Source organism: Bos indicus, chromosome 8, assembly GCF_029378745.1.
Source record: "Bos indicus isolate NIAB-ARS_2022 breed Sahiwal x Tharparkar chromosome 8, NIAB-ARS_B.indTharparkar_mat_pri_1.0, whole genome shotgun sequence".
NCBI classification, from domain to species: Eukaryota; Metazoa; Chordata; class Mammalia; order Artiodactyla; family Bovidae; genus Bos; species Bos indicus.
In genome coordinates this window covers 37855243-37881115 of record NC_091767.1, presented here as the reverse complement: position 1 = coordinate 37881115, position 25873 = coordinate 37855243, and the positions used below count along the sequence as shown (strand labels likewise).

At 38.8% G+C, this 25873-nt stretch overlaps 1 protein-coding gene across 5 annotated transcripts in view; it reads left to right on the top strand.

Annotated features, from left to right (window-relative positions):
* KDM4C (lysine demethylase 4C) overlaps positions 1-25873 on the top strand; it is a 418681-nt gene that overhangs the window by 220186 nt on the left and 172622 nt on the right. The gene's annotated exons all lie outside the window — the stretch shown is intronic.

The window sequence follows — 25873 nt, the reverse complement described above, 5'->3', positions numbered from 1 at the left end:
CCCTGGTGGGCTGTGGTCCATGGGGTTGCTAGGAGTCAGACACGACTGAGCGACTTCACTTTCACTTTTTGCTTTCATGCATTAGAGAAGGAAATGGCAACCCACTCCATTGTTCTTGCCTGGAGAGTCCCAGGGACGGCGGAGCCAGGTGGGCTGCTGTCTCTGGGGTCGCACAGAGTTGTACACGACTGAAGTGACTTAGCAGAGGAGAAATCTGACCAAGTGGCAAACATATACCTTAAGGAGATCCTGAGTGACACACAGTTTATTTAGAACTTAGATTTTAGGGATACACACTTGTTTCACATAATCAAGCAGTGTTAAAGTCTTCCTTTTTTATTTGGTGGGTAAATTGGTTGTTTCTGACATTTGCCTTAAGACCTTCCAGAAGAAGTTGACGTCCTTTCTTTCAGAGTATCAAATCATGGAATTAACATGCTGTGTATTTCTTTGCATTGCCTCTGATTTTAACTTGACTCCTTTATCCACACCATCTGAGTCAGAAACTACATGCAGGACTTGTGTATCCTGTTACACCCTGTGTGTCATGGAACACCCTTCCTCTTTGACTATACGAATGGGGCTTGGCATGAAGTCGTTTTATTTACAACCAGCTGCTATTCTTAGATGTAACATTTGTCTGTGTGGTTTACCTCTCTTTACGTCTCTTTCTCTGTTATGCAAAAAATTTTTTTTTTCTTTTTCTTCAGTCAGACCACTGACCAACTGTTTATTCCTTCCAATGTCTCATAGCTTCATAAGGTGTCTTTTTTTTTTTTTTTTTTTTTAATCTCTAAAAGGATCAGGTGAAGCAGGTGTTCTGTAAAAAGCCCTTTGGGATGTTATCCTTTACTGGTAGAAACTGTTAATTAAGGTCCTTGTCTGTGGGGATGCTGTCAAGGGAATAACATGAATCTTGGGTTCAGACTTCCATCTAGTTTAAATCCAGTTTATCAGAGTACATATCCTTAGCGGATTTTTTTTCCCTTTTATTCACTGTCTTCTTTTATGCTTCATGTTTAGTTAGGAAAAAAAAAGTTTATCAGTGTAGGGATCAGATAATGATGGTAGCAGTGTCTATAACACCAGTTCAGGATGGAATTCTGCCTTGAATAATAAAAGTAATTAAACACATTTGCCTTTATTTCCATATGTCATCATGTTCAGTTTTTATTTCTCCAACTTTATTGTATCCAACACAAACCATTTTCTCCTTATTGTCAAAATAAAGAATTGTTTTGTATAAAGTAATAAATATTCACTGTGCATTACTCATGAATTTTCATGACCCTTCCCCATTATAGCCTATAGCAACAGCAGAGCTTCTTGGAAGGGAATGTGCTGTCCTGATACATAAGGAAAACTGCCTTCTCCTATTTCTTTATCGTCCTGGAAAGTTTATTTCTGTGTGAATCATCACAAATTGGTCCAGAGTTTCTCCGTGGAAAGCAGTTCTGATTTTGATCACTATAGCTTGCAAAATTTCTAACTGGATTGGTTTAACAGGGAGATCTCAAAGGTCTGAGGTTAAATATCTTGCTGATACACTGGTGATTGCAGCTTTTATCAGCAGCTTCACCCTCTATTTTTATATGTTAAGAACTCCTGGGGTCCTCTGGGGATTTCTGAGAACTGAAAGGAAAAATCAGAGAATTATAGTGATGGCTAAAGATTTTTTACAAGCTTCTAAATTAAAAATGGAGAATATTCTGTGTCCTGGGGCAGATTATATTTTGGGAACTTGAATGTTTTTCCCTTAGCCATCTCCCTTTGTGTCTTGTACAACTGGGAGTGTCATTATTAGAAAGTGATGAAGAGTGGGATGAGTGCTCATTGGGAGCACACAACTATAAATCTAGCTTCTTTTGGAAATTTCCTACCCTAACTACTGGACTCTTTGTGCACTCCTCTTACAGAAGTAGGTATGTATGCCAGGCAGGAGCATGAGTAGATCTAGATTGGAGCATCTGAGAAATTGCATCTCTGAACAGCAATGTTCCTTCTTGGTGAATGAACCTTTCTGTGGGGCTGTCATTTGACTCCAGAAAAGCAGCAGAGGGGAAGGATACTGACCCAGCACCTCTGGGAGCTTATGGGCAGCTGAGAGATAAGAGTCCCCTGTCGGCTGCACCTTTCAAAAGACAGTGCAGTGGTTCTTTGATACTCAAATGGCCTGGAACTGAAGAAATCATCCTAATTGGTGGCAGATCCAGTAATTTCAAGATCAGCAAGGATTTCCCGACTCTCATCCTCTTCTTTCCTAGAAGAAGCTTTTCCATACTTAGCAGAAAAACATGAGGGCCTGAACAGAGGGGGATACCTAAGAAAGGAATGATGTTTTAGAATGTAAAATTTTTACATAAACTAGTATTTAATTTTGTTCTTTTTGAGGGGAGTGATGAAAAATTATCTGAACTGTATACCATGTATATATTATTTATAGTTTAAAAGCAGTTACTAATCTGTCTCTAGTTTTCTTTTAACTGAAGTGTTTTTCTTTTACCTTTTCCCTTAAGTCAGGCAGCTGCACAAGGTGATCCTGAAACACGGATTGATAGTCTCTGTGTTTTCCTGCTTTTTAAGCTAATTATACAATGTTGAATTGAAACAGCCTTGAAAGAGAAGTGCTTGGCTGGATGGTTTTAGTTTCAAAACATTCTGGATATGTACGTATTCTCCCCTTGTGATATAATAGTACTGATAATGGTATATTCCTGTAGTCTGATCTCAGAGCTTTGTGGTTGAATGTCTGTAGGAAGAGGGGTGTGTGTCTGCAGCATGGGTGAGTCAGGCAGCTCTGAGAACAGTGCTCTAGCCTGGCTTCAGAAGACACTGAGAGTGAGGATGGACCCTGGGGGTGGGGCTGGGAGGGCAGCTCAGAAATCTGCCACAGTGATGTTTTCTTGGGTTGCTAAAGACACCAGCTCAAATCTCACACATTTCCCTTAATGTTACAGCTTCAATACAGGATAAATGACTTGAAGGCTGCTCATAATCCACTACCAACTTCTTACTGCCTTCGTTTGCCGCAACTATTCAATGTGGAACCTCTTTTCCATCCATTCATGTAACTTTTTTTTTCCCTCCTGAGTATCTGTGCTGCTTTATGCTTCCATGCACTTCCTTGAACTATTGCCTGACCTGTGATGCCCTTTTCCATCTTGGCACCATTCTCATGTGGTTCTTAGCAATTTTTCCTCATTTTTTTACTTCTCTTCTACTGTCCTATTCCATCTATGCTTACTTAGCTCTAGCATATGGCTTGTCACCTTACATTGTATTTCATTATTTGTCTGTGTGTCTGTCTCCTCACTCGCACTTTTCTGCTCTTGTCTCTGCACTCTGGCTCCAAGGTGAGTGTGTGGCTTAACCCACCTGTGGGTCCAAAAGCAGGAAGTCCCAGGTGATTAGTAATCTTGAAATCAACCATTATAAAAGATTGTGAAATACTGTGATGTAATATATGCTGTCGTGTTAAATGGAAAACCGAAATTCTTGTCCAGGAAATATTCTCTATATAAGTAGATAAAAAAAACATACTGTTTTAATTAGCTGGGGACATCACCTGACTCAGTCAGGTCCTCAAAGTTAATATGAAGCTGACATGGCATATAGATGTGGTCAGCGCTTTGGGGACCTGAGGGCCCCCAGAGGAATGACACCCCATTGGGACAGTTGCATAGCTAGCATCTCAGTGTGTATGTAGATATGCATGTGTGTGCACTTCAGTGTATTTCCTTCCCAGTTTAAAGGCATTTTTATTCAAATCCTTTTCGCTCATGCGTGCTTTTTCTGACTAGAGTTTTCATCAGCAACCGTTTGTGCTGACACAAATTCAGGGCTTTTCCTAAACTGATGTTAGGCTAATAAACATTGTACATTGACATCCATATTCTGACCATTCATTTTATTAATATCCATCCCCCTGCCTTACCCTTCATGGTTCCTAATTTGTTCTTTGAAGTTCCCTTCCTGCACACATGTATGCATTTAAAAAAAAACTGAAGTATAGTTGATTTACAGTTTTCAGGTATCATGTATGTGTTTATTTTCCACTTAATTTTTTTTTTAACTACTTTGTTTGCAACATAAATTTTCCAACTTTCTCTACTTTTGACTTACAGTATATTCATTGCTTTTGTACTTACTGTGCACATAATCCCCTTGGTGAAGTGATAAGGCTAATGTTGTTTCTAAAGCAACTGTAAAGGACAAAGCTCACAGATACCAGGAGAGCTTATGAATGTGGCCGTGGCAGATGCAGTAATCTCCATGTCTGTTGGTGGTGATTTGGGTTGACATACTCATGCTGTCTATGGAGATTCTGCTGAAGATTTAGAAAGTTAAGTTGAAAAGTTTATAAGAAAATATACAAGATTGTTATTAGTGATTTTAGTTCTCTTTTGTATGCTGATAACTTTTCAAGCTTTTATAGTAAACTGATTTATATTTGGGCAAAAATATATTTTAAAGAGACAGAATATGAACGTGATGAACTGGATTACCAGATAATTCACCAGTTATATAACACTCAGAAATAATTGATAAATTCGGCCATCTACCTCTATACTTGAACAGAGAGGCAAAATCACATGAAGGGTTGTATTTCTCCATGTCTGTGATCATAGTCAACCGACTCTAGTGTTGGGTTAGCTGTGTGACCGTCCATGCTTCGGGACCTGTGCTTACAAGTAGGGATTACAATGGCACCTCCCACATGGAGCTCTTGGGACGGTTAAAAAAACATGGGTAAGGCGCTCATGTGTTTGGCACATGATGGATGTTTGTTGTCCTCATTGTAATATGATTAGGAGGAGAAGGAGGAGGGTGATGTCTGAGCTTTCAAGAAAAGATAGAAGTCCGGAGGGGATTCAGGGTGAAAGGTCATTCTGATGGGTAGGAGAGAGTGAATGTTGCACTCTTTGGGTGGCAATATGCCAGGACTAGATTGGAGGCTGGGAAGTCAGAGCTAAGACCTCATAGGATCCCCCAGACACATAAAACTGGACTCTTAAAAGCCTAAGCCCTTAGTGAAGGGTGTACTAGGGAAAAACTAAAAACTAAAACTCACCATGGCCCCAGGCAGAGGACAAAAGATCCTGCTGCCTGGGTCTTGGCTTGGGTGGGGAAAGAGGATAGGATAACAGAAAGGTACCCTCACACTTCTTAACATAAGACTGCTGTCATATTTATGCCTCTTAGGCCAATCAGAATGGCAACCCACTCCAGTACTCTTGCCTGGAAAATTCCACGGACAGAGGAGCCTTGTAGGCTATAGTCCATGGGGTCGCAAAGAGTTGGACACGACTGAGCGACTTCACTTCTTCTATGCCTCTAGAGCATCAAAAGCAGAAACAATTACAAAATCTTTTGAACTCACTCTGAAAAGGAGTTTAGCTGACTAAAAGACAGTAGATGCTGACTGGAGCCCTGGCTTTGTCCCTTAGAAGTTTTTTAACTTCTGTCAAGTCTTCTCTCTGGCCTCAGTTTCCTTTTGTGTAAAATATGAGCCTTGGCTTTGAGTAATTAGGGCTTTTAACCTACAGGTACATGGATGGATTTTTGACATTTCAAATATCCTGAAGTAACATGGTGATATGTTGAGCTCATCACCCCTGGATTGAATTTTTATTTGTAACTCTTCAACTGTAATTTTATACAGAAAGATTGAAAGATGCAGATACTCATCTATACTGTGTTTACCCAGTGCAGAGGTGACCCCACCTACACATTTGAATACTGACAAGATTCAGATTAAAACCCTGGTTGTGGCTGTGAATTTCTCTAATCTGAACTGTCTGGATGACTCTGCCTAAATCATCACTTCAGCAAGTGCAGTACTGTAAGGATCTTTTTGAAATTAAAGACAGCTTAGACCCTGATCCCTATCTCTGTATTGTCTGCATGCCTTGAGGGTTAGATTAAAAGTGTATTTCAGGCAGTGTTACAGCAATTTATTTTTTCGGACAATCTATGTTAATATTATAATTCATTTAGTAATGGATTAAATATTTAAATATAGAGTTGGAAGAGGTGGAAACTGCTGCATTAAATAGAGATTATTCTTGATGTTTGACCATAAAGTAACACATTTAAGCTAGATTTTCAGGTATTGTGAAGAGTAAAATGTGTACGTTTAAGTAAGGAAAATCTCAGGAACTCACATCTAACAAAATCTGATTACTTCCTCAAATGTTTTTTGGTTTCACACTCATTTTATGAAAACACTTGTGTTTATAATGCAATTGAATGATAAATTGCTCCTCAGCATGTTTTCTCAAGAACATGTTTTCACTTTAATAGAGATTTTTATCTTTTTCTGGGGTATCCTGATATTTCCTGGATATTTTATGAACTTCACACTGTCATACAGTAACTGTTAGTACTGTTGGTGCAAAAGGTAGCTTTTGGGTGCTTTGCAATTATCTGTCAAATAAGGAACATTATTTAGAATTGGCTGTTATGCTTTATCTTTGGCAGACAGATATTTTGGAAGATTATGCCGTTCTGCCCCGGCATGCTGTAACTCCCTGCTTTCTAAGAGCATTAGTATAGGTTTGGTGGTGGTTTAGTTACTAAGTTGTGTCTGACTCTTGGGACCCCATGGACTGTAGCCCACCAGGCTCCTTTGTTTGTGGGATTTCCTAGGCAAGAATACTGGAGTGGGTTGCCATTTCCTCTTCCAGAGAATCTTGCTGACCCAGGGATTGAACCTGCATCTCTTGCGTTGCAGGCAGTATCCTGCATTGCAGGCAGATTCTTTGCTGACTGTGCCACAGGGAAACCCCCAGTACAAGTTTGCCAATCTTCATTTTGTTAAAAAAATTTTATTTCAAAGATTTAAGTGGATATATTGACCAAATAAAATGATGTTTTTTATTGATTCACATTTTAAAAATGTTATTTAAAGTATCAGATTAAATTAAAATTATTTTTAATACCAAAAATGTTAATTTGTTTGCTTTGGCAGATAATACCTGACTTTGTTTATGGTTAGCAATCTGAGATCTGCTTTCTAGTCTTTCTGGCTGTTAATGACTGTATGACCATGGAGAACTAAGTCATGTAACCTAAGGCTCATCATATGTTTACTCTTATATGTATATGATGAAATCGTTGGATTAGTGATCCCAGAGTTTAATTCAAACTCTAAAGTTCTTTAATTCTATCAAAATATAATAGGAAGAAACCAACGTAATATTTTAAGTCAACTATAAGGTCCAGCATTCTAACATATATATATATATATATATAATATATAAAATATGGGGAGGATACTGTGTAGTCCCCTTGTTTCATGCTGTGCTTTCATGGAAAAGCAAAATAGTGCAGTATAAGAGTATTCCTTACCAACAGTGTTTCCGCTCTGTAAAAAGAAATCTTTTCCTCTGCCAGTTTTGAAAAACAAATGCTGCTGTATGATTGTTGCATGTCATGCTCCAAATGTTATTAATTTGTACATAATGATCTCTTCTTTGTTCCATCAGTTCTTATTAGCTTGAGGTAATGCTATACTTTCATAATAAGCATAGTTATATTTCTGTCTGTTTAAGCAATAAAACAGCAACTTCAGCAGATTTTTAAGCAGGTTGTCTTGGGATGTTTGTTGCTAGGTCACAGCCAGTGTTTTCTGCATTATGTGGACATAAAACAGTAGATATTGTTGGCACTCAGATTTAATGGATATTTTATCTAGCACTCAGCTGTATAATATATGGGCATTCTCTGTATTACTTGATTTCTCTGTTAGTGAATTCCACTGGAGTCCCAAGGGCCCTGACCTTTTCTGCAGTATAGGGAATAAAAGTAAAAAACACCTTGCCCTTATTATGCTAGTGGCTTGGTAAGGGTTTGATTGAATTAAACAAAACCATGCTGGCTTTTTAACTTCTGTTACATGGTTGCTTTCTGTACTTCTCGGAGTCAATCTTGAAACTAATGGTTGTTATTGAAGTCTTATGATCAGGTGTCTGTAAGTGCTGACAGCATTAGTACTGTAAAATGATAGTCAAGGCTAATTTATTGGACTTCATGTATGCCTTGTTACTCTTAAAGTCTTGTAGAAAATATCTGAGGAACAGCCTTTGATAGTATAATTGTGTGGTTCATTCCCTTCTTTAGAAAAATGAGTTATTGTATTAGGTTGAAATGTATGAAGTTGCTGATATTTGATTTTCATGTATCTTCATATATAACTTTATGTTTCCTTAAACTTGTACACAACCCCCTTTCCTTGGAGACAATAATGTCTTAATGATAAAGGCCATTGAATTACCCTGTATTTTGTTCTACATTTTCTGCATTTTTAGTTTCATCTTTAGTTTGGTTATGAAACAATGAATACTGAGAATAAGCATGACGTTTACAAAATTAATGTAGCTTTAAAAATTTAATTTTGTAATTATGATTTTCATTTGCTTTGTTTTGTCTCTATTAAAAACTTAGTTCTGGGCTGTCAGTTCTGCAGGCTGACATTTGGAGACCATTGTCATGGATTTTAGAAAAAAGAGTTTTCACTGCTGAGAGGGTTGTTAAGTAATATGTGTAAGGCTCCCAATGAGTTGTTAGAAAGTGGCTCGCTTTATCATCATTTAAATTCTATATGGCATTGTTTTATTCATTTTCTTTTTTCTGGTTCTGTGTTTCCAGCTTTAGGGAAATGATGAGGTGGCTTTTTTCTAAGCACATATCATGGGCCTCTTAATTCTACACTGATGTTCCATTGTTTTACTATTGATGTTTGGTTTGGTTTTGTTATGGGTAAACATTCTCAAGATTGAAAAGTGTAGGGTTTTTTGTTTTGCTGATAGAAAAGTAGAAACCAAAGGCAAAAAGGTTTGTGATGATATGTGAACATTTTGAGTATTACTCAACTGTTTCTATAGTTCTTAAGGTCTTTTCTTGAGGAAGCATACTTTATAATGCCTTTAAGTGAGTTAACCAAGGATCTGGGGTGAGAATCTTCTTGGGAGAGAACAGTGAGTACAAAGACCCCAAGGAAGGCAGTTAGTGTGGCATATTTGAGGAACAGCAAGAAGAACCAAAAGCTGACGGCTTTGGACATTGAACTGCAGAGTGAACGCTTGCTACCTTGTCCTCGTCTTGTTTCCAAACATCCTCTTGTGTATACCACGCCCTGTTTCTCTAGTTTCTGACATTGTGGCTGCTCTGCACAAAGTTCTCTGTCTCCTTAGCAACTGTTTTGTGTGATCTGCCAGGTGATACCCTATTAGTTCTTGGGTTAAAATGTCCAAGGATTCTGCTGTGCTTAATATAGATGACCGATGTTGGCTTTTAGCTAAGAGAAACTTTCTAATTTTTAAATTTTCTTTATGTATTGGCAGGTAAACTACAACATATGCTAGTTGTTCTTTGCTTAGTGATTTTTGTTTTGGCCATTTTTAAAGTTTCTAATACAGATGTTGTTAATGAAATAGTTTAAGAAACCGGAGCTTTCACCCTTGGGAAGATTTGAACTCCTTGAAGGCAAGGGACTGTTTATTTTTGTTTTTTATCTCTACCATCTGTCGTATTGCCCAGTACACAGTGAGTTTCACATGCTGTCTTTCACCTATCTTTAATTTGATGCTCGGAATAAATTCCTTTTGGTGCCATGTAGGCTGCTAGTTTTACAAAGATATGCGAGCTTTCTTAAAAGGAGTTTTCAAAATATCAATAACCTCAGATATGCAGATGGCACCACCCTTATGGCAGAAAGCAAAGAGAAACTAAAGAGCCTCTTGATGAGGTTGTGAAAGAGGAGAGTTGAAAAAGCTGGCTTAAAACTCAGCATTCAAAAAACTAAGATCATGGCATCCAGTCCCGTCACCTCATGGCAAATAGATGAGGAAACAGGAAACTGTGAGAGACTTTATTTTCTTGGGCTCCAAAATCACTGCAGATGGTGACTGCAGCCATGAAATTAAAAGACGCTTGCTCCTTGGAAGAAAAGCTGTGACACACCTGGACAGCATATTAGAAAGCAGAGACATTACTTTGTCAACAAATGTCCATATAGTCAAAGCTATGGTTTTTCCAGTAGTCATGAATGGATGTGAGAGTTGGGCCATAAAGAAGGCTGAGCGCCAAAGAATTGATGCTTTTGAACTGTGGTGTTGGAGAAGATTCTTAAGAGTCCCTTGGACTGCAAGGAGATCCAACCAGTCCATTCTGAAGGAGATCAGCCCTGGGATTTCTTTGGAAGGAATGATGCTAAAGCTGAAACTCCAGTACTTTGGCCACCTCATGGGAAGAGTTGACTCATTGGAAAAGACTGATGCTGGGAGGGATTGGGGGCAGGAGGAGAAGGGGACCACAGAGGATGAGATGGCTGGATGGCATCACTGACTTGATGGACGTGAGTCTGAGTGAACTCCGGGAGTTGGTGATGGACAGGGAGGCCTGGCGTGCTGCGATTCATGGGGTTGCAAAGAGTCAGACACGACTAAGCGACTGATCTGATCTGATTGAATGGGTTGGGATGTATCCTTTTAAATGATTTTGACATCTTAGTTATTGTAAGGACATGCACAAAGAGTAAAACTGTGTCTCCTCATTTAAGTGCTTTAGGCCTTAAACAGTGGAATTCTCTGTTATCCAGTATTACATTAGCATTTTTCGGGTACCGTAATACAGAATTAAATTTCCCATAATGTCATCTCTTCCCAGTAGAATTAGACCTAAAAGACTTGTAATTTTTTTTCTAATTTGTACTTTTGAACACAACTTCAGAAACCTTTGAAGTTTAGCAATTCATAAAATCATCAAATATGGTTTGCACTCAAATTTTACAATAGTTTGTATGGGAACAATAGTTTCCAACTTTGAATTTCTTGGCTCATTCATGCCTGGTTCCTCTCCTCTCACCCTTTTCTCCCTCAATTTCCTCCAGGACATCTGAAACCGTATATAATGCCTCCCAGGACTGAAATTTTGCTCAAGTACCTGAAAGATAACAGATGCTGTCATGCTCTTCATAGCAGAGAATAGTGCTATATGAGCCAAAACACATCACTGGAGCAAAACCCCAGTAGCAGAATCATTGTGGGGACTCATAGAGGGAAATTTGCTGGAGCAGTGTCAATGGCTTTTCCCGTCTGCTGGGTCCTGTCAGCAAGTCCTGGCCTTTCCACAGTGGCCCAAGTGTTTTTTTGCTGAGAACTCCACTTGCATTTACTAAGCAAAAGTTGTTCAGAAAGACTGTACTGTGGAGAGAGTAAATCCAACATATGTCTGCTTTTAAACTAAAGTTTCTCCTGGTTCGTAGGGCCTAATATTTTTTGACTGCAGTATTTTTTCAGCTTTAAAAACTGCATATTTTTATAACTGTAAAAACTTGACTTCCTTTTCCTTTATTCCAGATTTTTAAACATGTTTCTTACAGAACTGACATCATCCCCAATATTCAATTCTGTGTGCTGAGTTTTCATCTGTTAATGTAATATTTATATCACTTAATATTATATGTTATAGTGTATACATTCACATTATATCATATCCATTAATATTCTTCAAAAGCACCTTTTCAATGCTGGCATAATATGGTCATGCCATAATTTTATTTACATATTTTTAAATGAGCACTTTCTTTTAAATACTTTTGTAAAAGGCATTAATCTTTTTTATTATCATAAATATACTCAGTGATGTTTTTGATAGAATGGGAGAATAAAGACTTTTTTTTTCTCCTGAAAGGATAAATCTTGAAATGTTTTTATATAAAAGATAACTGGATGTGTCTAGATTGGCTCTTTCTGTTCTAATCTGGCTTGTCATGTTAAAAGTTTTTATGCATACATTTTAAGTAATTTACTGCATGATCTTTGCAGAAATTTTCTGGAGACCTAGAAGAAAAGGAACTATAATCTATGGAAGCCCTAGGTCTCGCTTACTGATGAGCAGCTGCTGTACTGCTGGTAGCTCATATATTGCAGATGAAGAAATTGAGGTTTAGACTTATAACCAAACATTAAGACCACGTAGATTACATGAGTTAAACACTGTGTTAATTTATTTTAATTTTTTGGATCAGACAGCTACTCTTGTAGCCAGGCTTAACTGAGAATAGTTGAATATCAACTGTTGTAGGCCACAAAGTCAGAGCCTTTATTACATTTCTTTTCTAATTTATTACTTTGTTTAACTGTACAATATTTGCAACAGATTTAATTTTGTGATCACTTAAACTAATATCTTAAAATATTTTATAGTTTCAATCTTAAATATAAGCTTTTAAAAAACTTACATATGCTTTTATATGATAAGCTGTATAAAGTGCTTTATATAGAAAGTAAAAGAAATAAACACTTAATCATTAAACTTTAAAGTTTACATCTATAATAATCCCTGAGGTCACTTCTTAGTCGGGCCCTCACTGCCCTTAGGGCCATTTTATTAATTGAAGGAGAAAGTTGCTATCTAAACAATGGGATATGCCTTCAGATTAGTGTAAGTAGCAATCTTAAGAAGATTCTCTGAACATTTTAAGATCCAGCAAGCCTGACTTTCAGAACCAGTTTTTTTTTTTTTGGCTGCACTGGGGCTTCCTTGTGGTGTGTGCAGGTTTCCTCTCGTTGCTGAGACTGTGCTGGCTTCTCTTTTGATGGAACACAGGCTCTAGAGTGTACGGGCTTAGTAGTTGTGGAGCATGGGCTTCCTTGCCTAGCGGCGTGTGGGATCTTAGTTCCCCAACCAAAGATCAGACTCATGTCCTCTACATTGGAAGGTGGATTTTAAACCACTGGACCACCAGGAACGTCCCTCCAGAAAGTTTTCGGAAATTCCCTGAGCTCCCAGCTTTCTGGGAACCTCCTCCTCCTCCTCTTCATATGCTCTGCAGTATTGAATTTTTCCCCTGTAGTAGCTTTGTTGGGCTTCTCAGGTGGTACTAGTGGTAAAGAACCCACCTGCCAATGCAGGAGATGTAAGAGATGCAGCTTCAATCCCTGGGTCGGGAAGATCCCTAGAAGAAGAGCATGGCAGCCTGCTCTAGTATTCTTGCCTGGAGAATCCCAGAGGATTCTGCACAGAGGAGCCTGGCAGGCTGCAATCCATCAGGTCACACAGAGTCAGACAAGACTGAAGCAACTTAGCACACATGTACCTTTGTTACTGCTGTGAAGTCTCTGGGTCAGCATGGGAGGTACTACTGACTTTTAGACTTCATAGTTACAAATGGACAAGAAATTTTTAGTTATCCCTTGAGACTGATTGATCTTTAGAAAAATAGAAGTTTCATGGTCTTGAGGAGAGGGTGGATCCTGCAAGTGAGAATACTTCTGACAGCAAAGATGTGGCTTACTTTTCCCAAACCAGGCAATTCACTAGCTATCAGGTGGATGTCCTACAATTTAATTTAATTTCTTTCTGACACTAATGACTAGAGTTAGCAGATTCAGAGTTACCTCACAGATTAAGGATTCAGTCCAGTCTCATAGGTTGTCCCCACTTCAGATGCCAATTGCAAGTCCTTGCTGCTGCTGCTGCTGCTACTGCTGCTGCTAAGTCACTTCAGTCGTGTCCGACTCTGTGCAACCTCACGGACGGCAGCCCACCAGGCTCCCCCGTCCCTGGGATTCTCCAGGCAAGAACACTGGAGTGGGTTGCCATTTCCTTCTCCAATGCATGAAAGTGAAAAGTAAAAGGGAAGTCGCTCAGTCGTGTCCAACTCCTAGCGACCGCATGGACTGCAGCCCACCAGGCTCCTCCATCCATGGGATTTTCCAGGCAAGAGTACTGGAGTGGGGTGCCATTGCCTTCTCTGATGCAAGTCCTTCCACCTGACCAATAGGCTATAAAGTCTGGGGGCTTCCTACAACTCCCTCCTCAGGTTTGATAATTCGCTAGAGTGGTTCACAGGAGTCAGGAAAACAGCCAAAAAGAAGGGATGAACAGGGCAAGGTAGAAAGTGGGTAGGTGTCTGCAGAACTTGTGTTCCCTCTGCAGGTACATTGACCCTGGACTCTGTCTAAACCCTGTTGTTTTAGGGTTTTTGTGGATGCCTCATTATGTTTACATGATTGATTCCATCAAGGTCTATTGGTGATTCAGTCTCCAGTCCCTCCCTTGATGTGGGGCTAAAGCACTAACACTGTAGTCATGAATTGAATCTGTAGTCATGCATTGGTCTTTCTGGTGACAAGCCTTCATCCTGAAACTATCCAGGTGTCTCCTGTTATCTCATTAGCAGATAGAAGACATTTTTCAGTTCTGAGTTTCCAAAGGTCTTAGAAGCTCTTGTATCAGGAACTAGGGATTAAGACCAGGTATTTTAACCAGTGATGTTCCTCTTACCCATATCATTCAGAATATTCCAAAGGTTTTAGAAGCTGTATGCCAGAAACCAGGACAAAGACTGAATATATGTTTCTTTTTATATCACAGTATCACAATGAGTATGATCTAAATAGTAAGCAGGGAGAGGATCATTTTGGAGAAGTATTTAAAACACATTGGAAGATTGAGGGAAGCTGTAAGCAGGCTGCTGTGAGGGGCTCCTTACTGTGATTTATCTGCAAGTAACTATAGAGGCACAAGTTGTGCTTGACCTCTCAGTACCCAGCTGTCACGTGTATAGATCAGATACCGTGGTTTAACTTTTATTTCTTCTTGAGCTCTCTTGTTGGTTTCTATATGTATATCTATTCCCACCGCCCTTTTCCAAGAGCTTTTTTACTTCAGAAAAATTCAAAGTTGGAGGCAAAGCTTGGTTTCCTAGGAATAAGCATATTTTTAATACTACTAAAAAATAGCAGGTTTGGGATATTCTGTGTATGTTCCAGGAGTTTGGTGTTTGGTCTGTAGGCAGGCAAGTTCTATAGAATAAAACAACTGATTGTTTTTTTGGTGATGTAGTGATTGAAAACTTTCAAAGCAACTACTGAAGGTGCAGCTTGTAGGATAGCAGTGTTTTCAGCTTATGTTTCTGTATTCAGCACATTCCTGACAACATGATGTCTGGAGCTGTATTGTAACCTGCTTCTGTAAGCTAATGTAGATTTTAGGAGCTGCTCTGTGTTTAGGGGCATGATTTTCTTAACTCTGCTGTACTTGTTACAGAGTAATGGGCATGCTTCTGTAAACAAAGTAGTCTAAGAATCTAGATTTCTGCTGTTAGCTAAGAGGCTCATCAAGAAAAAAGATAACCAAGCATTGTTGGCGTAGAATTTTTTTCCCTCCTGTAGCTGGCAAACCTTGCAGACCTTAATGAAAGAAAAGGGAGAAACGAGTTTTAGTGTTACTCGTTAGTTGAAGAAAGTAGTTTATGACTTTCTATGACGAGCAAGTTTATTCTTGCTCGACTGTGAGAACAAAGTCTACACCAGCTTTATTAGTGCTGTATTGCTCAACAATGACTGTGATACTAGTACTTTTGGGTGAAAATGCACATATATTCTTCAGTGATTCTTAGTCTTTTTCTCAAGACAACTTATGCTTACAAACATTTTGAGGACGCCAAAAAGGTTTCAGCTCCTTTCCTTTCTGTAATGTCCTCTCCTCCCTTCCCCTTCCCTTCTCTTCCAACCCCAGCCCCTTTCCCTCCCTATAGGTTTGTCTTAATGGTACTTATTTGCTGAAAGTTAAAATAGGGGAAAATTTAAAGTAGCAATAAGTGCATAAGCATTTGTTTTCATTAAAAATAACACTTTTCCCAAACCATAAAAATAAAGAAAAAAATGGCATTGTTTTACATTTTTTGTAGAGCTCTTTAACATTGAGTTTAATGAAAATTGGATTCTCATGTCTACTTTTGCATTCAGTCTATTGGGCCTCGTTGTTCTGGTTAAAGTATATTGAAAAAAGTCCAACTTCCCAGAGATACATGGTTGGAAGGAGTGCAGTATTTTAGTACCATTTAAAAATTTTTTTAATTTATTCTTGCCTCCTTTGTCAAAGATAAGGTGTCCATAGGTGCATGGATTTATCTCTGGGCTTTCTGTTTTGTTCCAATGATCTATATTTCTGTCTTTGTGCCAGTACCATACTGTCTGGATGACTGTTGCTTTGTAGTATAGCCTGAAGTCAGGCAGGTTAATTCCTCCAGTTCCATTTTTCTTTCTCAAGATTGCTTTGGCTATTTGAGGTTTTTTGTATTTCCATACAAATTGTGAAATTATTTGTTCTAGATCTGTGAAAAAGACTGTTGGTAGCTTGATAGGGATTGCATTGAATTTATAGATTGCTTTGGGTAGTATACTCATTTTCACTATATTTATTCTTCTGATCCATGAACATGGTATATTTCTCCATCTATTTGTGTCATCTTTGATTTCTTTCACCAGTGTTTTATAGTTTTCTACATATAGGTCTTTTGTTTCTTTAGGTAGATATGTTCCTAAGTATCTTATTCTTTTCATTGCAATGGTGAATGGAATTGTTTCCTTAATTTCTCTTTCTGTTTTCTCATTGTTATTGTATAGGAATGCAAGGGATTTCTGTGTGTTGATTTTATATCCTGCAACTTTACTATATTCATTGATTAACTCTAGTAATTTTCTGGTAGAGTCTTTAGGGTTTTTTATGTAGAGGATCATGTCATCTGCAAACAGTGAGAGTTTTACTTCTTCTTTTCCAATCTGGATTCCTTTTATTTCTTTTTCTTCTCTGATTGCTGTGGCTAAAACTTCCAAAACTATGTTGAATAGTAGTGGTGAGAGTGGGCACCTTTGTCTTGTTCCTGACCTTAGGGGAAATGCTTTGAATTTTTCACCATTGAGGATAATGTTTACGGTGGGTTTATCATACATGGCTTTTATTATGTTGAGGTATGTTCCTTCTATGTCTTTCTATGTCTGCTTTCTGTTTTTTTTTTTTTAATCATAAATGGATATTGAATTTTGTCAAAGGCTTTCTCTGCATCTATTGAGATAATCATGTGGTTTTTATTTTTCAATTTGTTAATGTGGTGTATCACATTGATTGATTGGTGGATATTGAAGAATCCTTGCATCCCTGGGATAAAGCCCACTTGGTCATGATGTATGATCTTTTTAATGTATTGTTGGATTCTGGATGCTAGAATTTTGTTAAGGATTTTTGCGTCTATGTTCATCAGTGATATTGGCCTGTGCTGGGGTCCAGCCCCAGCTGATCCAGGGTATTGGAAGCGGGGACGGCGTCGGCGAGGGTCAGGATACAATAGCTTCAATTAGATATTAATTAAAGACATAAAGAGTAATAGAATAAGGATAGCTCAGTAGGAAAATTCAGTGGAGAAAAGAGGCTGAGTGGCTTGGTTTACACGGGAGACCAATAAAACTTCAAGACAAGAAGTTTGCACCACTTACGTAGGCCACAGGCGTCCTTCCGTTATCCCGAAGGAGAGGAGACACTGAGGCCTCCCCGGTCGGATCTTAGAAGCCCAGGCATAATTAGTAAGCATGGTGGGTTCCGCGCTCTAGATGGAGACTCAGCCAGAGTGAAAGAGAGAGAGACATGGGGAGACCAGTATTTCGAGAAACTGATCCCAGTTCTTTATTTTCCATGGTCTACTTTTAGACACTGAGATGTTATGCAAAAGTCACGCGGGGTCAGCAGTCCTGACTTTCATCAAAGTCAGGTGCTTCATACAAATGCATACAGAGGTCTTAGGGATGTTACATCATCTTCTGGCCAGGGGGGCCTGCTGACAATTTATGACCCTCTCCTTGTGACAACGGTCAGTCAACCAGGACACTTATTTCTCCAGGGGTGATTATTCTTAAAACAGACACCACCCAAATAAAGTTACATTCCTATAGGGTGACGGTGTAATGGGTTTTAGTTAAGGAAAGAATTTACTTAGCCTAAGGTCTAACGTGATTAATATCAAAGGTTAATACTTATTTCTTCTATATATTCATTAATGTGTGTAAGGGCAGGGGATGTGGAGACTTAGCAACAAACATTGGCTCAACAAATGAAAAACCCTTCACCAATACAATTTCTAATCAGCCCATTATACTTATACTAATAGTTTTCTAACTTTTCTAAGGAACCTGTTTTTAGAAGGTTTAAAGCATCTCGTGCCTCTCACGGTTGGGAGGCTGTGAGCAATCACATGTGGCCGGACAAGCGTGTCAGGCAGGCTAGAGAACCTTCAGAGGAGTTTGTAGGTTAAAACACTCTTATCATGCCCAGGAATTATTATTAACTGGAGCTCTAAGTTAACTCCTTCTCCGAAAGAGGTGGTGGGGGACAGCCCCCCATAAAGTCAGAGGTGTAGGTGAGCACAAAGTAGTAAAGTAGGCAGGCTCTGGTTATGGGGGTAGATGCTTGAGGATTTCCAGGGGGACTCCTGAGGCTCGATCCCGCCTTTGCGTATGTCGAGCCTCCTTCCTCATGACCTTTCCCATGGGCAGAGTACCTCACTCTGGCCCCCAACAGGCCTGTAATTTTCTTTTTTTGTGGCATCTTTGTCAGGTTTTGGTATTAGGGTGATGATGACCTCATAGAATGAGTTTGGATGTTTACCTTCCTCTGCAATTTTCTGGAAGAGTTTGAATAGGATAGCTGTTAGTTCTTTAAGTTTTTGGTGGAATTCACTTGTGAAGCCATCTGGTCCTGGGCTTTTGTTTGTTGGAAGATTTCTGATTACAGTTTCTATTTCTGTGCTTGTGATGGGTCTGTTAAGTTTTTCTATTTCTTCCTGGTTCAGTTTTGAAAAGTTATACTTTTCTAAGAATTTGTCCATTTCTTCCAAGTTGTCCATTTTATTGACATATAGTTTCTGATAGTAGTCTCTTATGATCCTTTGTATTTCTGTGTTGTTTGTTGTGATTTCTCCATTTTAATTTCTAATTTTGTTAATTTGAGTCTTCTCTCCCCCCTGCCCTTTTTTTTTGATGACTCTGGCTAATGGTTTGTCAATTTTATTTATCTTCTCAAAGAACCAGCTTTTAACTTTGTTGATTTTGGCTATGATCTTCTTTGTTTCTTTTGCATTTATTTCTGCCCTAATTTTTATGATTTCTTTCCTTCTACTAACCCTGGGGTTCTTCATTTCTTCTTTTTCTAGTTGCTTTAGATGTAGAGTTAGGTTATTTATTTGATTTCTCTCCTGTTTCTTGAGGTAGGCCTGTATTGCTATGAAACTTCCCCTTAGCACTGCTTTTACTGAGTCCCATAGGTTTTGGGTAGTTGTGTTTTCATTTTCATTCGTTTCTATGCATAGTTTGATTTCTTTTTTGATTTCTTCTGTGATTTGTTGTTTAATCAGAAGTGTGTTGTTTAGCCTCCATATGTTTGTATTTTTAATAGTTTTTTTCCTGTAGTTGACATCTTACTGCATTGTGATCAGAAAAACATGCTTGAGATGACTTCAATTTTTTTGAATTTACCAAGGTTAGATTTATGGCCCAGGATGTGATCTATCCTGGAGAAGGTTCCATGTGCACTTGAGAAAAAGGTGAAATTCATTGTTTTAGGGTGAAATGTCCAATAGATATCAATTAGGTCTAACTGGTCCATTATATCATTTAAAGTGTGTGTTTCTTTGCTAATTTTCTGTTTAGTTGATCTATCCATAGGTGTGAGTGGGGTATTAAAGTCTCCCACTATTATTGTGTTATTGTTAATTTCCCCTTTCATACTTGTTAGCATTTGCCTTACATATTGCAGTGCTCCTATGTTGGGTGCATATATATTTGTAATTGTTATGTTTTCTTCTTGGTTTGATCCTTTGATCATTATGTAGTGTCCTTGTCTCTTTTCACGGCCTTTCCTTCAAAGTCTATTTTATCTGATATGACTATTGCTACTCCTGCTTTCTTTTGGTCTCCATTTGCATGAAATATCTTTTTCCAGCCCTTCACTTTCAGTCTGTATGTGTCCCTTGTTTTGAGGTGGGTTTCTTGTAGACAGCATATATAGGGGTCTTGTTTTTGTATCCATTCAGCCGGTCTTTGTCTTTTGGTTGGGGCATTCAACCCATTTACATTTAAGGTAATTATTGATAAGTATGATCCCGTTGCCATTTACTTTGTTGTTTTGGGTTCGAGTTTATAAACCTTTTCTGTGTTGTCTGTCTAGAGAAAATCCTTTAGCATTTGTTTAAGAGCTGGTTTGGTGGTGCTGAATTCTCTGAGCTTTTGCTTATTTGTAAAGCTTTTGATTTCTCCTTCATATTTGAATGAGATCCTTGCTGTGTACAGTAATCTCAGTTGTAGGTTTTTCTCTTTCATCACTTTAAGTATGTCCTGCCATTCCCTTCTGACTTGAAGAGATTCCATTGAAAGGTCAGCTGTTATTTTCATGAGGATCCCCTTGTGAGTTATTGTTTTTCCCTTGCTGCTTTTAATATTTGTTCTTTGTGTTTGATTTTTGTTAATTTGATTAATATGTGTCTTGGGGTGTTTTATCTTGGGTTTATCCTGTTTGGGACTCTCTGGGTTTCTTGGACTTGGATGGCTATTTCCTTTCCCATTTTAGGGAGGTTTTCAGCTATTATCTCCTCAAGTATTTTCTCATGGCCTTTCTTTTTGTCATCTTCTTCTGGGACTCCTATGATTTGAATGTTTGGGTGTTTAACATTGTTCCAGAGATCTCTGAGGTTGTCCTCATTTCTTTTGATTCTTTTTTCCTCTCTGGTCCATTCATTTCTACCATTCTTTCTTCCACCTCACTTATCCTATCTTCTGCCTCACGTATTCTACTGTTGGTTCCCTCCAGAGTGCTTTTGATCTCAGTTATTGCATTATTCATTATCGATTGACTCTTTTTTTATTTCTTCTAGGTCCTTGTTAAACTTTTTTTGCATCTTCTCAATTCTTGTCTCCAGACTATTTATCTGAAATTCCATTTTGTTTTCAAGATTTTGGAACATTTTTACTATCATCATTCTGAATTCCTTTTCAGGTTAACTCCTTATCTCCCCCTGTTGTTTGGTTTGGTGGGCTTTTATCATGTTCCTTTACCTGGTGAATATTTCTCTGCCTTTTCATCTTGTTTAGGTTGCTGTGTTTGGGGTGGCCTTTCTGTATGCTGGAAGTTTGTGGTTCCTCTTTATTATGGAGGTTCCTCCCTGTGGGTGGGGTTGGACGAGTGACTTGTCAAGGTTTCCTGGTTAGGGAAGCTTGCATCAGTGTTCTGCTGGGTGGAGCTGGATCTCTTCTCTCTGGAGTGCAATAAAGTGTTCAGTAAAAAGTTTTGAGGTGTCTGTGGGTTTGGTGTGACTTTTGGCTGCCTGTGTTTTTGTGCTCAGGGTTATGTTCCTGCATTGTTGGGGAATTAGCTTGGTATGTCTTGCTCTGAAACTTTTTGACTGTTGGGTGGAGCTTGGTTTCAGTGTAGGTATGGAGGCTTTTGGATGAGCTCTTGTTGATTAATGTTCCCTGGAGTCAGGAGTTTTCTGGTATTCTCAAGTTTTGGATTTAAGCCTCCTGCCTCTGGCTTTCAGTCTTATTCTTAAAGTAGCCTCAAGACTTCTCCATCCATATAGCTCCAATGATAAAACATCTAGGTTAATGGTGAAAAGATTCTCCACAGTGGGGGACACCCAGAGAGGTTCACAGAGTTACATGGAGAAGAGAAGAGGGAGGAGGGTGATAGAGGTGGCCAGGAGGAGAATAGGGAGAATCAAAAGGGGAGAGAGCAATCTAGCCAGTAATCAATTCCCTATTTGCTCTCCACAGTCTGGAACATTCAGAGTGGTTCACGGAGTTCCATAGAGAAAAGAAGAGGGAGGAAGGAGACAGAGGTGACCCGAAGGAGAGGAGTGGGAGTCAAAAGAAACGAGACTAATCTAGCCTGTGATCAGTTCTCTAAGTGTTCTCCACAGCCGGGAACACCCAAGGAGATTCACAGAGTTAAGTAGAGAAGGGGGAGGGAGGAGATAGAGGTGACCTGTGGGAGAAAATGGAGAGTCAAAAGGGGAGAGAACAATCAAGCCAGTAATCACAGTCCTAAGTAAAAATGGGTACTGAAGATTGGATTCTTAAAGGTACAGAATAGATAACAAATACCACAATGTAAAGATTAAAAATCTAGAGTAGAGGTTAGACTCTCAAGAATACAGTATTAAAAAAAAAAAAATTTCAAAAGTTATTAAAAATATATATATACGAAATTTGCTTTAAAAATAGGGTCTTTTTTTTTGCAAGGTAATACGTTTTAAAAATGAAAATTAAAGGAGTAATGAACTTAAAAATAAAAAAAATTTAAATTAAAAAATGATAATAGTAAAATACATCTTGGAATTTCTCTGGGTCTGTTGAGGGCAGTGTGGGGTCAGTTCAGTTTTAGATAGTTCCTTGTTCCAGCTTATACTTATTCTCAAGGTCTATAGGTCCCTTCCAGTGTAGCCTATGCTAACTACAGGGTTTTAATCTGTTGGACCTGTCACTTCCAAAACGATCCCTTCTTCTTTATTTCAGCTTCCTCTGTTTGGAAGTCTCTTCAGTATCTAACTTCCACCCTGACACAAGGGGGCGAAGGTGGTCATTTATTTAGGCTCACTTGTTCAATTGTGCTGCAGGGAAGGAGGAACACTGCAATATCACTGGCGTGTGTGGGGACTGCTCGCAGTGTCTGGCCCACACTGGGTTTGCTCCAGCTCAAGGCGTGTGTGCTTTCTTGGTCTACACTGCTCAAGCTCCAGGTTGCTCTGCAGGGGAACTGTCTAAGGCAGGCCCTGGGTTGTGTGCACTTCCCATTTCTAAGCCGCTCAGGTTCAGTTTCTCAGGTACTCCACAAAGGTACAGACTCGGTTGGGCCTGTGTTTTGTGCCCTTACGAGGTCTGACCAGCTCGGGTGATCAGGTGCTTGGGGAGCGCTCTCCCCAGGTGGGGCGGTGCGTCTTATCACCTCCCAGTCCCAGTCGCTTGATTTCCTGGGTGCGCAGCAGGAGTGCTGTCTCAGGTGTGCCGTGTGTCTCCTCTGGGGAGTTGATCTCTGGATGCGACCCTCCTGGTGGATGTCAACCATCCAGGATCCCAGGAAGACTTGGTTAGCAACTGGGAACTTGCTTGCAGTTTGGTAGAGGATGCCCCTTGCCTTCCGGCTCTGGCTGTTGCCTGCCTGCCTCCCTGCCTCTGGCGGGAGATGAGCCAGTCTGCTGCCGGCTAGCTCTCCTCTAGTATTTGCACAGTCCTTTGTTCTTTGAACAGGCCTGGCAGTGCCTTAGGTTAGAGCTTTTTGTGTGAAAGTTCTCTCTCTATACTTCCTCTTTTTTTTTCTTTCTCTCTCTGGCAGTCCCATGGTTTGGGTTGCTATCTCAGGTTAGCGCCTTCAGATTGCCCTCAGGGCATTTAGGCCCTGTCCTTACCCTGAGCAGTGCAGCCTGCACCTTCCTGTTCAGTCCCTGCTTGCTGGTGGCGGATGCGAGTGTCTGGGCTACTTCTCCGCTGGGAGTTGCAGTTAAGTGTGTAATCTGTGGGTTTTATTTATTTATTTTTTCCTCCCAGTTATGTTGCCCTCTGAGATTTCCAAAACTCCCCACAGACCCACCAGTGAGAGGGTTTCCTGGTGTTTGGAAACTTCTCCTCTTTTAGGACTCCTTCTCCGGGAAGGGTCTCCATCCCTAACTCTTTTGTCTCTCTTTTTATCTTTTATATTTTGTCCTACCTCCTTTGGAAGACAATGGGCTGCCTTTCTGGGTGCCTGGTGTCCTCCGCCAGCGTTCAGAAGTTGTTCTATGGTATTTGCTCAGTGTTCAAATGGTCTTTCGATGAATTTGTGGGGGAGAAAGTGGTCTTCTTGTCCTATTCCTCTGCCATTTTAATATGTATATTCTTTGACACTACACGAAATTTGACACAAGGTGGTTTTTTAAAGACTAGTTGCAACATGCAATCTGAATCCCATCAGTGATCCTTTTGTTCTCTTTTAAACTGAAAATTTATTGATCTGTCTTGCACTTCGGCTGTTCTACACATGTGTGGTTTTGTAACGTCATATATTGGTAAACAAAGATATGTGTCATATAGGTATTTTTATACTATAAAAAAAGTATATTTGTTATTATCACCATCAATTCCATTAGAAATAGCTTTAATTATTGGGAAGTTGTCTAGCTCACATAAGTGGATACACATTTTTGGAAGTTGTAATTTTGACTTAGAAGCTTTAATTTCACCACTGTCAAAAAATATTATCAGTAGTTTTTTTTTTTTTTTCAAATTAAAATGACATCTTTCTTTGTTCACTTTCATGAAAATTCCTTCCAGATACCCAAATCTGAATTACCATAGATTGTCTGTTAATCATTTGTTCAAGTAAAAATGGTATTCCATGAAAAAGGCAGGTCATTTAGCATGTGATTCAATTATTTGTCCATTACCTTTTCCCATGATAACCATTGAACTACAGTATACAGCCAAAGTACTGTATGCATACATCCCATTTTATCACAAATTTAATAAAATTGATAGATGTATTTTTTCTTCATCAAGACATTGATGAGAACTTCCTCACCCTCAACTGCAAATTTGAGATAATCGAGTATATCATGACTGCATTGGAGCCCCTGCCTTAACTCAAGCTAAGGCACCAACAGTTTTACCCTTCATTGCTCTTATGTCACCATTAAAAATATCAACAGGGTGACACAGGCAAATAACATGTTCTGTTATTGTGCAAGTATTTTTGACTGTACAGACCACATGAAATTGTGCCATGTATCTCCTAGACCTTGCTCTGAGAGACTTGTGCTGTGAGAACTGCCGTTACTCTGTTAGCTCTTCTTTTGTTCTTGTTGAGAATACAGTTGGGAAAGAAAGGAGTCTTATGCTGGTAACATTTTCACAGATTTCACAAACTTTGATGCATTTGCACCAAGGGATCTTTCCTTTGCACCACTCTCTTTGTTTCTACAGCAAACTGTGGCTTTCAACATGAGACTCAGAGCTTCTGAATGTTGCTATGCTGGTATATATGCATATGTTAAAAAAGAGGTAATTATGGTGATAAAAAACATTGGATTCATTAAATGTGTATAGTGTCCGAGTCCTTGTATGTTTAATATCTGCCCTGTCCTCCTCTTTTGTGAAGGTGTTGTGAGAAGTAATTTGATATTTTAAAAATCTAAAAATCTGTGGAACTGTATGGTCTATTTTCATTGCCTGACATCTTATAGTGCATCATATAGTGAGGTAAATATTAATATATACAAGTGAGATCACAGTGTAACTTTAGAGGTTCATTAGTTAATTATAGTTGAAGATGAGGAGGAGGAAAGGAAATTCCTAGGCTCACGATGCCAAATGATCAGAATATTTAAAAACTACAATGGAAAAAACATTCTCCCACTTCTGTATATTGGAAGATAAGAAGTATCTTTTTTAAAAAGCAAGTGGATGAAGGTGCACTAAAAAGAGACCAGAAATAGGAGTGGTGTTTAGAGACTGAAAGGGAAGTTTTTCTTTGGGAATTGTGTGATGATGAGAGTATTTAAATATCCTAAAGTACTTTTCCCCCCAGAATATTTAGGACTTTTCTCCCCAGAATATTTATGAATATCATGAGTCTGGGAAAGGCAAGAATCAAGGTTAGTCTGTGCTTGAACAATGCCTTGGTTCAAAGGTAGGCGAGAATTCTTGGATATAGAAGAGGGATGAATAATTTGATGAGGTAATTTCAGGAAGAAAAAATACTTACCTTCAAAAATGTGCCGATGTGTTTGACTTTTAAAACTAAGTTAAAATTTGTGTAGTCATCATCATGTACTTACGATTAAGTGTAGTCTCTTTTTTCCCCCCTCTCATAAAATATTGAAGGATAGAGTTGACAAACAGATCATATGAAAAATAAGATGACTGGATAGATTATACATAATATATGTATTATATATCATTGTAGAGTTTATAAAGAATTTTAATACTTTGGAGCTTAAAAAGAAATTTTACCTTCTCTATTTCATTTCAATATTAAAAAGAAAAAAAAAAAAAACCTGAAGTAGGTG